The 16,648-nt window shown below is 41.7% G+C and overlaps 1 protein-coding gene across 10 annotated transcripts in view; it reads right to left on the bottom strand.

Annotated features, from left to right (window-relative positions):
• The window catches only part of TULP4 (TUB like protein 4), a 242,377-nt gene that overhangs the window by 44,400 nt on the left and 181,329 nt on the right, over nucleotides 1-16,648 (bottom strand). The gene's annotated exons all lie outside the window — the stretch shown is intronic.

Below are 16,648 nucleotides of genomic sequence, written 5' to 3'. Positions count from 1 at the left end.
ATGAATGAAAATTTAAAAAAAGGCTCAAACCGTTTTCTCCAGGGGCAATAAGGAATCTATTACTGCACTGGGCTTAAATAAAAAACACACAAACTACCAGGAATACAATAAAACATTTTAGAAGAAGCTGAGTTTTTGGCTAGCAATGGAGAAAACTAGTATCTGCTGGCACGTCTGCAAAGCCCTCGTGCAGCGCTGGCACAGGGATCAAGACACTGGGGGTGGTCAGACCTGCTAAAGCCCTGGAAGAGGCACCTGCTGAATGCGCTTGGTAGGCAGTTTTCAATGGTGATAAATATGGAATGTGTCTTCTTGTAGCTTTAACTGAGATGTAAATTTATGTATTTCCAAGGAAAAAGATGTGTGGGAACCTATCAGGCCAATGTCATGGGGTGATGTCCCCAGCAAGCAGGCTGTTTTTGTCCCCCTTCCCACATTCTCAATTTGCTCACGTATGTTTTGAAGAGCAGCCATGCCTTGGTGCTGGGTGAAGGGGTTATTTGATATAATTTATGACTTCTGTTTCTAATAAAGATAGCTCATTGGCAGGCCACAGCCAGCAGCAGTTACTTTTCACAAGTACCCAGAATTAATATGTACCAATCCCAAACAAGTTTCCACCCCCTGCTCTTATGGGTTCACATTACCCTGGTCTTCCACTTGTGCAATCATCACTATTTTCATACCTTTCTGTGCAATATTTCACTTCTGTCTGACTCCCATGCTAGACTGTAAGCTTTTCAGGGCATGGCCCATATGTGCTCTGCTCACTACTATCTCCCCAGGGACTGTCATAGTTGATGTCACATGGCAGTAAGTATTTGTGAAGGGAGGGAGGAAATGCCTCTGCATTGAAGGATCTTTTGAGCAATGCTCACATTTTTCCATTTTAGAGAAGAACAGTTACCAGACAATAGAATAGACATCTAATTTCTGAATAAAGGACGGTTGACTTAGTGAGGCATCAGTGTTCAACATTACACTAAAGCCAGCCCCCAAATTCCCCGCCATGAATCAATTCCAACTATAGCTCTCCTGGGAAGATAACGCACTATTAAGATCAGAGAGAAGGAAAAAAGCAGCACTAACAGTCTAGTTGTCAAGCGGTGTTGGAGGAAGTTACTCTGTTTGGGAAAAAGTATGTCACAGATAACTTGAGAACACTGACACAACATGAAATCAGATTTTTTAAAAATCTCTTCTATTTCAAGTTCTTTTCATGCCTAAACACTTCCAATGAGACAAAGCTTATGTCAGCAAAGGCCTGTAAGAGAATAAGCCAGAGAAGTCTAATAATAATGAATACACAAACAGGCACATGCGTCAATCTCTGCTTCTACTCCCTAATTCTGGTGCTTTAGATAGGTTGGTGCTGGCTCCTCCTTCCCAGCTGTGTCTCTTCTTCTAAGCTTGGTCCTGGGTGGTCTTCCCTCTCTAGGAAATCACAGTTGTGCTCATGGCTTCAAAGATCCTGTCCAAGGCTGGATCGTGCTCAAGCCTCTCTCCTAAGCTCCAGACTCCCACATCAGACTGACTACCTGCCATCTACACCTGGATGTGCAAAAGGCCCTTCAGAACCAACATGTCCCAGATGAAATGCATGACTTCATCCTTTCCCCAACCTACACACACACACACACACACACACACACACACACACAGAGCCAGGCCCTCCTGCAGCAAAGACTGTAGCTTGTGTTTTATCTCCAATGTCTAGTACAGTGTCTGGTATAGAACAGGTGCTCAGACATCATGTGTGAAGGCTTTGGGGACCCACCACATAGAATTAATCTCATTCTAACCATGCCCCCCACAGCACTTTCAACTTCGCTGTTTTCGCATACCTGTTTCCCGTTAAACTGTGAGCTTCTTGAGGGCAGGTCTGCACCCCCAGGTTCTCATATGTCGCTGGTCACAAGCAAAAATGTTCAGGGACTATTAATAAATGTATTTCTGCCCAAAGCTTTGGCCTTTACTCAAATTTTCCTACAAATGAAGCAAAAAATTCTTTCCTTTCTGTTTTAAACTATCAAATCCTCCCATAAAACTGGCCTCAAAAATACTTGCAATAATGGATAAAGTAAATTTCTGTCTCATATTTTTCCTGCTGTTTTCTCTGTTGGATTGCAGGCTTCATGTCGGGGCAGGGACAATATTCCCTCTGTTACATGTACACCAAGAACCAAACAAGCTGGGAGAAAGCTGCTGGTCCTCAGGCCACACCTGTTCAATGGCTGTCCCTCACTTCAGGCAGTGTTTAGTAACCGTGTACTCCATTCTAAACTATTTTTAGATGTAATTATTTTAAAATATAACACAATTATTACCAGTAATTTAAAATGAACCAAGCCACAAAACAAAGGTGGTAGGAAAAAAAGATATAAAATCATTCACAAGATTTACGTTTTGGAACCAGTGATATGTCATCAGTACTTTTATTTTGGGATACCAGTATTCATCTAAATTCTTGAATAAAAACGATATTAGGAAGTTTCAACTATAAAAATACACACTTCTGTAAATGCTCACCTCTTTTGTAGCAGAGTTTAACTAGTAGCCATTGGAACTAGTTCCAGAAGGAATTGACCTTTTTGTCTGTTTGCTTTTGTGATTTAAAACTAGGGGGGCAGATAACAAAGTGATTACACATTCCTACCAGTAACCTCCACCCTGTTGGTGGCAAATGTCTAAATGTGCCACTGTGGAGACAGGAATGAAGGGACCGTGTCCCTTTGCTCTTTAGAAGGATTCTTCTCTTCAGAAATACCACTGAAGTCAAAATTTATTTTTGAAAGACCTCCCTATTGGGGTTTCAGAGCACTACCTTTCAAATGCTTCAAGACAGACTGGAACATTTTGCAACTAAAGAGTCACTGAAATCGGACAGTTGTAAATGACAGAATTTCTCAACTGATTAACAGAGTATTTCCTGGAGTTTTTTTTTTTTTAAAGATGAAATGTAATTTCACAGTTGACTATATCAATAATTTCTAAAACAGACATTTTAAGACTTATTCTAGGGCACTTGGGTTGCTCAGTTGGTTGAGTGTCCAACTCTTGATTTTGGCTCAGGTCATGATCTCACGGTTCATGAGACGGAGTCCAGCATCAGGCTCTGTGCTGACAGTGCAGTGCCTACTTGGGATTCTCTCTCTCTCCTCTCTCTCTGTCCCTCCCCTACTCATGAGTACTCTCAAAAATAAATAAGCATTAAAAAAAAAAAAAAAAAGAAAGAAGACTTATTCTGATAAATATGGGAAAGAAACCCCACTAAAAATATCTACAATAAAAAATTTGTACCTTTGGGTTAAACACGTAATTTTGGTCTTTGCACTGCTTCACTGCAGAACCACCTCTTACAAACTAACTCATAAAGGTGACACACTATCCTATGTTTAAAGAGTTTCAGAGAAGGAAAGACTTTCTGCCCCAGGCATCAATTTTGATGTTAAGTAATTCCCACTGTTAGAACATTCTTCTCCAAATCTTTTAGGCTCCATTTTTAAGTTTATTCACCCTTCTAAGATGCCCACACATGGTTTCTGGGGTGGAGGGAAATGGTCTGAGTACACACCTAATTAAAACACACATTTAACTAGAATATTTCCAGAAATCATTGGAAATAGCATTATCTCTGGGGAAACAGAACTAGGTGGCTTGGGGATGGTAGAGGAAATGGGATTTTTCATCATATATCCTTTTTTGAATGTTTAAAATTTTACACCATGTGAATATAGTATAAAAATATATTTAAATATGCACTGAATGAGGTAGAGAAAAGTGTTGCAGGAATACAGCTCTTTATCAGGTCTTTGGAGTAGGGTGAAAATGTGAGATCATGATTGGAGCTGAAGTTGGACACTTAACCGCCTGAGCCACCCAGGCACCCCTAAGATACTTCTACTTTTTCCTTTCCTATTCAAATGCCTTTTATTTCTTTTTCTTGCCTAATTGCTCTTAAATTTCCAGTACCATGTTGAATAGAAATGGAGAGAGTGGTCATACTTGCCTTGTTCCTGATCACAGAGCTAAAACTTTCAGTTTTTCACTGTTAAGCATGATATGAGCTGTGAGATCTTCATATATGGCTTTTACCATGTTGAAGTAATTTCTTTCTATTCTTAGTTTAGAAATTTTTATTATGCAAGTGTGTTGAATTTCATCAAATATTTTTTTCTGCATCTATGGAGGGGATCATATGGTTCTTATCCTATATTCTGTTAATGTGGTGTATCCCATTAGTTGATTTTCATATTTTGTACATCCTTGCCGACCAGGAATAAATCCCACTTGCCTACTGTGTATTATCCTTTTAATTTGCTGCTTAATTCAGTTTACTAGTATTTTGTTGAGGATTTTTGCATCTATATTCATCAAGGATATTGGTCTGTAATTTTCTTCTAGTGTTTTTGTCAAGCTTTGGTATTAGGGTAATGCTAGCCTCTTAAAATAAGCTTGGAAGTATTCCCTGCTCTTCAAGTTTGGGGGAGAGAGAGAGAGAGAGAGAGAAAGAATGGTGTTAATTCTTTGAATGTTTGGCAGAATTCACCAATTAAGCCATCTGGTGCTGGCATTTTCTTCCTGTGAGGTTTCTGATTACTGATTCAATCTTGTTGCTAGTTATAGGTCTGCTCAGATTTCCTATTTCTTTATGATTCAGTCTTGGTAAGTTGTATGTTTCTAGGAATTTACCCATTTCTTTTAGGTTATCCAAATTGTTGGCATGGAACTGTTCACAGTAATTTCTAATGATCCTTATTTCAGTGGCATTAGTTGTATTATCTCCTCTCTCACATTTTTTTTTTTTTAGATTTATTTTTAAGTAATCTCTACACTCAATGTGGGGCTCAAACTTACAACCCAGACAGAGATTAAGAGTCACACATTCTACTGAATGAGCCAGCCAGGGGCCCCTCCTCTTTCATTTCTGATTTTTTTGTTTTGTTTGTTTTCATTTAATTTTACCTGAGTCATCTCTTTTTTAACTTAGTCTAAACTTTTGTCAGTTTTATTGATCTTTTCAAAAAATCAACTCTTAGTTTCATTTTTTTATTTTTCTATTTTCCATTTCATTTTATTTTTGCTCTAAACCTCAGTATTTCCTTCCTTCTGCTAACTTGGCCTGAGTCTGTTCTTTTTCTAGTTCCTTGAGTTGTAAAATTAGATTGTTTGAGATCTTTCTTCTTTTCTTCATTGTCAGTATTTATTGATATAAATGTCCCTCTTAGTGCTACTTTTGCTGCATCCCATAAGTTTTGGCAGGTTGTGTTTTCATTTTCATTAGTTTCAAGGTATTTTCTAATTTTCCTTTCAGTTTCCTCACTGACCCATTTGGTTAATCAGGGGTACGTTCTTAAATTTTCACGTATTTGTGAATTTTCCAATACTACCTATACTATTCGCTTCTAGTTTCATTCCATTGTGATTGAAAAGATACCTAATTTCAATTTTCTTAGATTTGTTAAGACATGTTTTGTGACCCAACACATGATCTATTCTGGAGAAAGTTCTTCATGTGCTTCAGAAGAATGTATGTTCTGCTTCTGTTGAGTGAAATGTTCTATATACGTCTGCTGGGTCCACTTGGTTTATAGCGTTGGTAAAGTCCACTGCTGCTTTATGGATTTCCTATCTGGATACACTGTCTGGTACTGAAAGAGGAGCAGTGAACTCTCCTACCATTACAATATATATTGCTGCTTATTTCTCCTTTCAGTGCTGTCAATGTTTGCTTCATCAGTGTTTTATGTATTTAGGTTCTCTGATGTTCCATGCATATATAATTGTTCTATCTTCCAAGGGAATTGGCCCTTTTTCCATTATATAATGTCTTTGTCTCTTGTGACAGTTTCTGACAAAGACTATTTTGTCTGATATAAATACAGTCACCGTTGCTGTCTTTTGGTTAACATGTGCGTGGAGTTATCTTTTTCCATCCTTTTACTTTCAGCATACATATGACCCTAAATCTAAAGTGAGTCTCCTACAGGCAACATACGGTTGGACCTTGGCTTTTTCAATCCATTCAGCTACTCCATGTCTTCTTACTGGGGAGTTTAATTCATTTACATTTAAAGTAATTATTGATAAGAAAGAACTTACTATTGCCATCTTGTTCATTGTTTTATGCCAATATTATAGTCGTTTTGTCCTTTTTTTCCTCTCTTGCTCACTCTGCACTGGGCCAGGGGGAGAAGCTGTAATGAGTACTGCTATACTAATTCAAACACTATCTCAGTGGCCCCCGGCATGCTGTTACCTCTTTGAGGCAGGTGAGACGGAAGCCAGTGTCTCAGCTGCACCCAGAAAAAAATCAGAATGTTGCACGTATAGTTCAGTTCTTCCCTTTTCTTCCTAGGAAGAAGCTGAGAGCTGAGGTTTTTCTCTCAGTCATGTTATACTTTGCTGGGAGTAGTGATTATGGCAAGAGGGTATCTTGAATTTTCCTACCAGCTTTGATGTGGCTGATTTCACATTTAACCAGGGGTGCAGGAGTCTTTCAACTAGTTTCTGGATCTTTCACAAAGGGAGCTGGTCTGTGTATTATTGATTTGGTGTATCTGCTAATAAGGAAAGGAGGGTCCAGGGCTCGCTATTCAGACACCTTGCTCATGCTGCTCCCGCCCAACATATTCTTTAAAAGACGTACCTAATAATCCATTTACATGAATAACTGCCTCCCATCTTTCATTCTTAAATTATATTGTTAAATATAAATTTCAAGAAAGGTTTTTTATTTAATGTATTTTATAATCTATCTATACTGTGTGTTCTGTACAGTGATTCACCAATGATATGTGTCCAGAGAAAACAAAGAGCAACGTAATTTTTAAACATCTTAATTACCATTTTCAGTCAACCAAAATAGCATTGACAAAGAAAGTATAAACACAGTAGCTGCACCTGTTTTTGCTAAAGAAAGCTATTTTCTCCTATAAAGAGCTCAACGGAACGTCCAGAATAACAAAAAGGAAAAACCAAAAAAAAACTAAACAGTATCAGTAGTTGCATAAAGATAGCCATGAAGGGTGGGAGGCCATCTGATTTCCTTTCCTAAGTAGGTTTCCATTATTTTCCTTGTTACTCACATCCTCCCTGCCTATTTTGGCAAAAACCATTCTTATATGTGTTCCGTTTAGGGCTTAAGATAAAATGGGTTTCCCTTTTGCAGTATACACTAATAAAAAGTCATGAGAAAATCTAATGGAGGGGCAAGAAAGAAAATCACTCTTTCCAGTGGTTTAGATTTAAATCTAATTTCAAAGTTGTTCCCACAAACTGCTAGGTAGGAGCTCTACTCCATAGGTCCTTTAACCTACTTACAGTCCACTCACAATTGAGGGTCTTTGCCACAGAAACGGATCACTGTTATGTTATTCTAGTGAGTTGGTGGATATTAAACAATAATGATAAATTATTTGAGTACAAGAACTTGTGTGAGAGAGATCTCCATGTTTCTTTCTTGTTGTGCTGAACACAATGGCTTTAAAATCTTTCCAGTGAAGCTAAACCAATATAGCACCTATAATTATTACCTTAAAGGTCCAGATAGAGGACTAGGCACAGTCAGTGGAGTCACTTCAAACACCAGCACTTAATGGGCCAGCAAAGGGAAATATTTTCTCATGGTGAATAAAACGGCTTTGCAAGTAATATATTGTGATTCTTTTTAATTTGGTTTCGTTAAATTTGACTTTTATTCTAGCAAAGAGTTGGCACCATCTATGAGGTAGTCATTAGTTGTATGTCAAATATCAGCCATTTACATTTATACAACATCACTTTTTTAGCTGAGAAAGCAGAGTTTTTACATTACTTTTTAAAGTTTCCTTTATAAATCTTTTCCTATCTTATAGTGTAAGACAAAGTAAAACTTCAGAATGAATATCCATCTCCTCTGATTCAACAGATGTCCTCCTTTAAAGCCATGGGCTAATCCAAGTACCAGACAAGTTATTTACTGCAATCTGACAAGAGCCTTCTTCAAATTAAAGAGGAGGTGTGAGCATGGCTCTGCGGCTATGGAAGGAAATGCCACATTCTGAAGAGGTTTATAATGAAGTAACTCATGCTATTAGGGATTTACTTTAAGTACAGCAAGTTAAAAAAAAAAAAAAAGAATAAAGGGATAAAAAAGCAAATGTGGCAAAATATACAAAGGTTCTTTATTGTATTTACTATTTTTTTTAATAAAGGAGGAATTGATTTTATTTCTTTTTTAAAAACATTTGTTATTGAGAGAGAGACAGAGAGACAGAGAGAGAGACAGAGAGGGTGCGCACATAAGTAGGGGAGGGGAAGAAAGAAGAGGGAGACACAGAATCCAAAGCCAGCTTCAGGCTCTGAGCCATCAGCACACAGCCAGATGCGGGGCTTGAACTCACAAACCGTGAGATCATGACCTGAGCTGAAGTCAGACGCTCAACAGACTGAGCCACCCAGGCGCCCCTCTATTTATTTTTGATATGCTACTGATTTTTTTCTAATCAAAGTTTAAAAACTACCTAATTAAAAAAACCCTACAGGATTATTTATCACTTAGAATACCGGGGAATTAGCAAATCTTCTTGAGTTCCATCTTGGTACTTCAATCATAACCTTACACTTAAAAAGTAAACGAATAATCACGGTTGTCAACTGACTAATGTGTTAAAGTTTTAAGTGTACATTAGTATCTACGCTAGTCTCTTTTTCATCAATTACTATCTTTGAAAAGATGTCGTATAGTAACGATGTAAAATTTTTAGTTTGTAAATTCTTTGAACTACATCAATTAAAAGGCCTGCACCGACCTTTAATGATCCTGCTACACTACCTACCCCAGTCCTGACTGCACTCTACTCCAAATGGGAAATAAGCGTCATATGTTTTGCAAAGTGTGTACATAAAAACAGAAGGTACGGTGGGTACTTTCAGTGATTTTTCTCGTTGCTGTCCCCCTTGTGGCACCAGCAGGATTTAAAGGTGGCGGACAAACTGCTGGACTTGGGATCACCGATCACATCAGCCGACGCCACAGATCAGATCAAAGGAACCACATGATGTGAAAAATTTCCTTTCAGCTGCCAAGAAGAGGCTTGGGATCTACCCTTTGTATCCAAAAGCAAAAAGAATACACCTTCCCTCTTCCTAGGTCAAAAAACACAAAAACAACAGAACGATAACACACCAGAGCAGAGGGTAGAGGACATGATGTTGCCCCACTTATATCTGCTATTTAATCATTTAAGACCTCCTCCTTTGGGGGCGCCTGGGTGGCTCAGTTCGTTAAGTGTCCAAATTCGGCTCAGGTCCTGATCTCAACAGTCTGTGAGTTCGAGCCCCGCATTGGGCTCTGTGCCGACAGCTCAGAGCCTAGGGCCTACTTTGGATTCTGTGTCTCCCTTTCTCTCTGCCCCTCCTCTGCTCATGCTCTCTCTCTCAAAAATATATAAAACATTAAAAAAAGAGACCTCCTTCTTTTAAAAAGAGTTTTGGTGTTTATAAACAAATATTACCTCTAGTCATGGAAAACTAAGCCTAGACATTTAGTAAAAAGACGTATTAGGTGAAGAATTCTCATTTCACACAAACAACTGCCTTCTTTTTAAAAATTTTTTTTCCAACGTTTATTGATTTTTGAGACAGAGAGAGACAGAGCATGAACGGGGGAGGGTCAGAGAGAGGGAGACACAGAATCTGAAACAGGCTCCAGGCTCCGAGCTGTCAGCACAGGGCCCGACGCGGGGCTCGAACTCACGGACCGCGAGATCGTGACCTGAGCCGAAGTCGGCCGCTTTACCGACTGAGCCACCCAGGCGCCCCCAAACAACTGCCTTCTAAACAAGGACAATTTCTACTGAATATTCTTTTAAATAGAGAAGACTCCTTTATGTGGATATTAAAATATAATCATGATTACAAAAATTCAGCTCACCTACATTTTTGTATCTACTACATGAAGGGAAGTATACCTGTATTTCATTAGGACTGTGAACATCTGGAGCAAATACTTGACATATTCCAACTATGTGACAAGTATTTTTTTCCTAACAAAACACTCCAAAGGAGAAACCACTGGTTATTTATTGTAATTGAAGGTCAAGTATAGTATGTATCCACTGAAATCAGAGTTTTCACTTGTAAGACTGTGGCTATGCAGACCTTCCTCGACTTACCCCCACCCCCACCCCAGGGGGTATCCATTCCTATAAACCCATCATAAGTTGAAAATACCCTGAGTCAAAAATGCATATAATACAACTCACCTATTGGACATCATACCTCAGCCTGTGATGTTGTATCCTAAACGTGCTCAGAACACTTCTACTACTTCACAGTTGAGCAAAATCATCTAACACAAAACTTATTTTATAATGGAGTGTTGAATCTCTGTACTTTATTCAACACTGTACTGAAAGGAAAGCCAGAACGGCCGTATGAGTGCAGAAGGGCTGCCAGCATATCAGTCACCCGTCCTTGTGACTGAACGGCTGGCTAACCGGGAGCCACAGCTCCTGCGCGGCAGCAGCAGGAGAGGGCTGCACTAGCCCGGGAAAGATTAAGATTTTTAATTCAAAATTTGAAATATGGTTTCTACTGAATGCATATCACCCTTGCAATATTATAAAGTCAAAATCAGAGAAAGACAGGTATCATATGATTTCGCTCATATGTGGAATTTAAGAAACACAACAGATGAACATAGGGGAAGGGAAGGAAAAATAAGATAAAAACAGAGAGGGAGGCAAACCATAAGAGACTCTTCAATACAGAGGACAAACTGAGGGTTGCTGGAGGGGAGGTGGGTGGGGGGTGGGGTTAAATGGGTGATGGGTATTAAAGAGGGCACTTGTTGGGATGACCACTGGGTATTACATGAAGGTATTATATGCAAGCGATGAATCACTGGGCTCTACTCCTGAAAGCAAGACTACACTGTATGTTAACTAACTTGAATTTAAATTAAAAAAACAAAAACAAAAACAGATGCAACACATAGGAACCATGTTAATGACAGAAGCTGTAAATAAAGATTTTTAACAAACAATCAAAGTATCGTAAGTCAAACCGTTTTAAGTTGGGGACCATCTGTATATACTCTGGAGAAGAAAATGTGGTTTTTTAAACATTTTTATCTTTTTTAAAGTTCATTTATTTTGAGAGAGAGAGAATGTGAGAGCAAGTGAGCACGAGCGGGGGAGGGGGAGGGACGGGGAAGACACAGAATCCCAAGCAGGCTCCATGCTCAGCAAGGAGCCTGATGTGGGGCTTGATCACATGACCATGAAATCATGACCTGAGCCAATATCAAGAGTCAGATGCATAATCGACTGAGCCACCCAGGCGTCCTGAAAATGTGTTTTTAAAGCTCTAGGTCTCTCCCCTTTATTGTATGGGACTGTCCTCATGATGTATTTTCTAAGTTCATGATCATCACACAATATCCTCTGCCATATAATTTAATCATGGTCTGTTATCTTTTGTTGTCTGGATAAACTCTATGAAGTAGTTAATTATATGTACTACCAAAATTGGTGAACAACAAGCATTTGACTTTATGGTTTTTTTAAAAAAACACTGAATTGTGTCCTCATTAAAGGAAATGAGGCTTAAAGTTTCCTTCTTGTGGCTATAAACATAATTTAGGATGTTCATCATGGATATACGTAACAGGCACACTAGATAAAGAGAAGAATTTCAGAATTACAACACAAAAAAGGCTGTTGGCTCAGGATATATAAAAACTGTCATTACTATGGAGTAAGAGGGGCCGGATAGGACACAGGAAGAAAAGGGGGAAACGAGTCTTAGGGCAGGTGATCTGTTAAGGTGCCGTCAGTTCTAGCCTGCTGACCTCAGGCAGCACAGCAGGGCACCAAGCCAGGAGACAGAAAGAGTCATCTTGCAAACGCTTTCATCCCAGGAGATCACGTGTATTTTCTTGGCAGGGTAGCCTAATAGCTAACAATTCTCACCGAGCTGGATTTTCCATACCATGCGTTAGGATTAAACTGTCAATTCACATTCAGAAACTGCTTTGGATTGGAGTAGGAAGAATTCAGATATTAGGATCCCCATTCAAACTGCTTTTTTAAGGAGGGATAACCATATATCCTGAAAAATGAGAAAATAAAAAATGCCTGTATCTAATCAGCCAAAACTAATGAAATCTCCACACCAATATTGGCAGATGTGAAAACCCCTGCATAAAACAGTATTTTCTATATGAAACAGTATGAATGAAAACCTAATGCTGGGTGCTCCTGGGGCAGGATGTGCAGGGCAAACCAGGAATTTCTCTCATGCATGTGTGTGGTAGTTGGGGATGGGAGGGAACATGGCATTTCTTGGGCAAGGCCATGGCCTTCACTGTCTCCAGGCACAGAGAGGAGAGAGGCTGGCAGTTCCACACAAAGCATTCCTCCCTCACTCCCTACTTGCCGAAGCTACTGCCCTGAGGACGCCTGGCTACAGGGAAGAATGAGGCGTGGTCCCTGCCCTCACATCTGGTAAGGAAGAAAACACCCAACCAACAGTTACTACAGAATGTGGAAAATGTTACAGAATGTGCTCTTGGCACACAGGAGGTGCTCCTGGAGCACCTGGCTAGCGAGCCAGACTGACTAACTCTGCCTGGGTGGGGAGCAGAGGAAAGGGCAGACTGTGAAGAGTCTTCAAGGATGGGTGGACCCTCCCTGGACAGACAAGGGGCAAGGGCAGAAGGAACATCATGTGCAAAGGCAAGAAAGCCATACGAATTCAGGAAACCAAAGTAGCCCACTGAGGCTAGTATGTAGGGGAACGGCGGCCAGAGAGAAGGCTACAGAGCTAAGAGAGGTCACATGATGGCCTGGATGCCTTCCCAAATCCCACTTAATTGACAGTAATGAGTATGAAACTCTAACAGAGAGCTGGAGAGGAGGAGGTCAGCAGACAGAGAAGCCAACATCTAGAAACTGGACAGCAGATGGACACATGGTGAGTGACCAAACAGACCAGAGCAAGTAAAGGCCCAATCCCACAGCAAGTTAGAAGATAAGGAGTAAGCTGATTTGTGCCACGGAAGCCAGAGACCCTTCCCCAGGTGGAGGTGAGGGTGGAAGTACGGAGAAAGAACAGGCAAAGTTTCACATGTCTTCTCCCATCCACACAGACAGCAGGTGCACATTGTCTGATCCCCTGGAGGGGCTAAATGGAAGCCCAGGGCGAGGGGCCAGACACACACACAGCTCAGGGGCCTACAGTAAAACACCAGCAACTCAATGTGAGAAACGAGCCCACCGCAGTCACTAGGTAAGGTACGTGCAGAAGGACAGGCCCAGGCACTGCCTCGCAGTGAAGCCCATCACTTAACAGCACCACCACCCCCGCACCCCAGTGTCCAGGTCATTTTTTAGTCTCCACCTCTAAAATACGAGATGACCAAAGACCACCCAGACATGTGAGAAAAGCATCTAATATGAAAAAGCAGCCAAAACAAAGCCAGAAAGAACCTGAAGGAAAAAGATGGTGAAGAATACAGAGGGATACTTCAGAATCTCCAATTAATATCTTTATATTGTTTCATCCTCTGTGGAATATGAATATGATGCTATTTTTAATTTTCTTTTAATGTTTTATTTTATTTTTGAGAGAGAGAGAGACAGAGCGTGAGTGGGGGAGAGGCAGAGAGAGAGGGAGACACAGAACTTAGAGTGGGCTCCAGGCTCTGTGCCGTCAGCATAGCCCAATATGGGGCTGAACCCACGAACTGTGAGATCATGACCTGAGCCGAAGCTGGATGCTTAGCCAACTGAGCCACCCATGCACCCCAATGCTCTTTTTTTAAAAGCACAACCAGAAAACAAAAAAAGAGTTCTTGAAAATTAAAAACACCATTAATTTTTTGAAGGTCAAAGAAAACTTGGAAGATATTGCCCAGAAAATAGGATAAGCAGGCAAAGAAAAGAAACTGGGAGAGAAAAGATATTAAAATCAGATCATCAATCTAGAAGGACAGTATCTGAGTAGTAAGATATCCAGAAAGAGAAAATACCAAAGAGCTAAAAGAATGAGTTGCAAAGGGATTGCCATGTCCCAGCTAAATAAGGGAGGAGACATATAAAGCAAATGTCTTAAAATTTCCAATACCTAGAAGACATGTTCCACCAAAAGAGGGTACCACCAAACCACAAAATAAAAGTGCATGATCCCGGAAATAGGGGCTCCCATACCAGGGGAGACAAGGGAACCAACGCCCAGGGTACCTACTAGCTGTGCTGTTGGCATGGGGGCCCAAGAGCCATGGGAGGAACAGCACCAGAAAACCATCTCCTGAGTGGTGGAACATATTCTGAAAGGTTTCTAATATTTTGGAGAGTGTAGGGATTAATCTGATTGGTACCCAGACAAATAAGCAGTAAGGCAACTCTGCTAACTGTGGGCAAAGCCAAGGACTCACGAGGCAGCCATTCAACCTTGGCTGTATGTGCCAATTGTCTATGAATCGCACGTTCACCATGGAACACTGACCACCAACTGTGGAGACAGGAGCACGCAGGGAAGCGGGGCGTGGGAGAGAATAAGGCTGCGTACAGAAAGGGGCATTCCAAGACAACCAACTTCTCATTTTCCAGGTAGGAAGTTAGTAGAGAACACCTGAGGCTCGACAGTCAAGATCAGACAGAACAAGCCTTTAATTCAGAAATATGGAGAGAAACACAAAGAGTTAAAATAAAAAGTGCCTGCCACAGGGAGTGGGAATCCGGGAGCAGGAGTTAGGGAGTGGGAATCAGAGAGTGGGAAACGGGGAGTAGGAATCAGAGTGAGAAGCAGAGTAGGAATTGGGGAGTGGGAATCGGAGTGGGAGTCAGAAAGTTGAAACTGGAGTGGGACTCGGGGAGGGGAAATAGGGGAATAGGAATCAAAGTGTGAGGGATAGCACAAGGAACTAAAAGGTGCCTGTGTTGTTTTAAACTTTTTTCATTATAAGCCTACTAGTACTATTTGACTTTTAAGAACTACAGCTCTTTGGGGCACCTGGGTGGCTCAGTCAGTTGAGCATCCAACTCGATTTGTGCTCAGGTCATGATCCCAGGGTCGTGGGATAGAGTCACGTTGTCAGGCTCCGTGCTGACTGTGTGGAGCTTGCTTGGGATTCTTCCTCTCCCTCTGCCCTTCCCGTGCTTGTGTTCTCTAAAAAAATAAATAAGCAACAAAAACTACAGGTATTTAACAAAAGCTAGTAAACATAAACAGAAAGTTAGAAAGGGACCAGATTGTATAGAGAGAAACCAGACTCATATGTTTATCTTATAGATTTTCCCTCAAAAACAAAATGTTAAGACACAAGCCCAAATTCGTATCTAACACAGACAGAAGCAGAGTGGTCCTGCCCCCTCCTCCCAGGAGCCCCCTCCATCCCTTGCCCCAGGAAGGCAGCTCCACAGTCTGCAAGCCACTGCTACGGGCAAAGGGAGATCTTTAAATAACTTCAACGACCACGCAGCTGTGTGGTTCAGTCAGTTGAGTGTCTGACTTTGGGTCAGGTCATGATCTCCCGGTTCGTGAGTTCGAGCCCACGTCAAGCTCTGTGCTGACAGCTCGGACCCTGGAGCCTGCTTCAGATTCTGTCTCTCTCTCTCTCTGCCCCTCCCCCACTCATGCTCTGTCTCTCAAAAGTAAGTCAATAAATAAATAAATAAATAAACAAACAATAACTTCAACAACTTGAAGTTGTTGAACAACTGAAAAGTCACTCCTTCCCTTACCACACGGGAACCAGGAAGGAGGCAGCCCAGTGTGGCAGAAGCAGCCGCCGAGGAACAGAGGGAACCAGCCAGGGAACAAAGCTGGAGAAGGAGGACAGTGGGAAGAACCTGTAAGTCACCAAATCGAGCAGTCCTGTTACAGAGTGCAAGGTGTGTGAGAGCTTAGACACCTGCACTTGGGCTGGTTTGAACATAACCATCTTTAGCATGTAAATACAAATAAACCATCCCTGACACGGAAGTATTTAAGAAGTGGAATCACCAGGCCTTGGTGACCAAGAGGAGGCTGAAGCCAAGGAGGAGGGCAAGTCCAGTGTGAGTGGTCAGCAACAGAAGAGAGGGCAGGGAAGAAGACTGCCGTGCTAAGCGGGGCCCACGCTGGATTGAGTGGGGTCCAGGCAGGCAGCCAGCTCAGCGGGAGGGACAGACGGTGCACACAGAACGCAGCTCGGGGAGCCTGCATACTCAGGTGGGAGCTGACAGGCCGTGGCAGTGGGAGAAATCAGCCCAAAGGAGAGAAAAAGGGAAAAACCCCATGTTGGAGCCCTAGACAAGTGAACCAGGTGAGAAGGAGGAATGAGCGCAGGAGGGCTTCCAGGAGCAGGGTGTGGGGGTGTGGATGTGACAACCCAGGCCTCGCTGTAGGCTGGGGGAGAGCAGTGTCCAGAAAGCATGAGTGAGGCCTGGAAATGCAGACTGGGGTCACAGACGCCTCGGTCAGAATTGGAGAGGACAGTGTGGGAGGGGGCAAAGTGAAGCCCCAGGCTGCTTGGAGGACAGGCTTCACATGGGGCAAGCATTCTGTGGCTCTGGGGGCCTGGGGAGAGAGACAGCTCTGTTAGAGCAGAAAGCAGGAGCAGCTGGAAAAGAAAGGCCAACAGTCGAGGACTGAGATCCCTGAAAAGGACCACCGCGTC

This window comes from Panthera tigris, chromosome B2 (assembly GCF_018350195.1).
Source record: "Panthera tigris isolate Pti1 chromosome B2, P.tigris_Pti1_mat1.1, whole genome shotgun sequence".
NCBI classification, from domain to species: domain Eukaryota; kingdom Metazoa; phylum Chordata; class Mammalia; order Carnivora; family Felidae; genus Panthera; species Panthera tigris.
The sequence above is the reverse complement of the archived record's forward strand: the minus strand, read 5'-3'. Positions and strand labels throughout refer to the sequence as shown.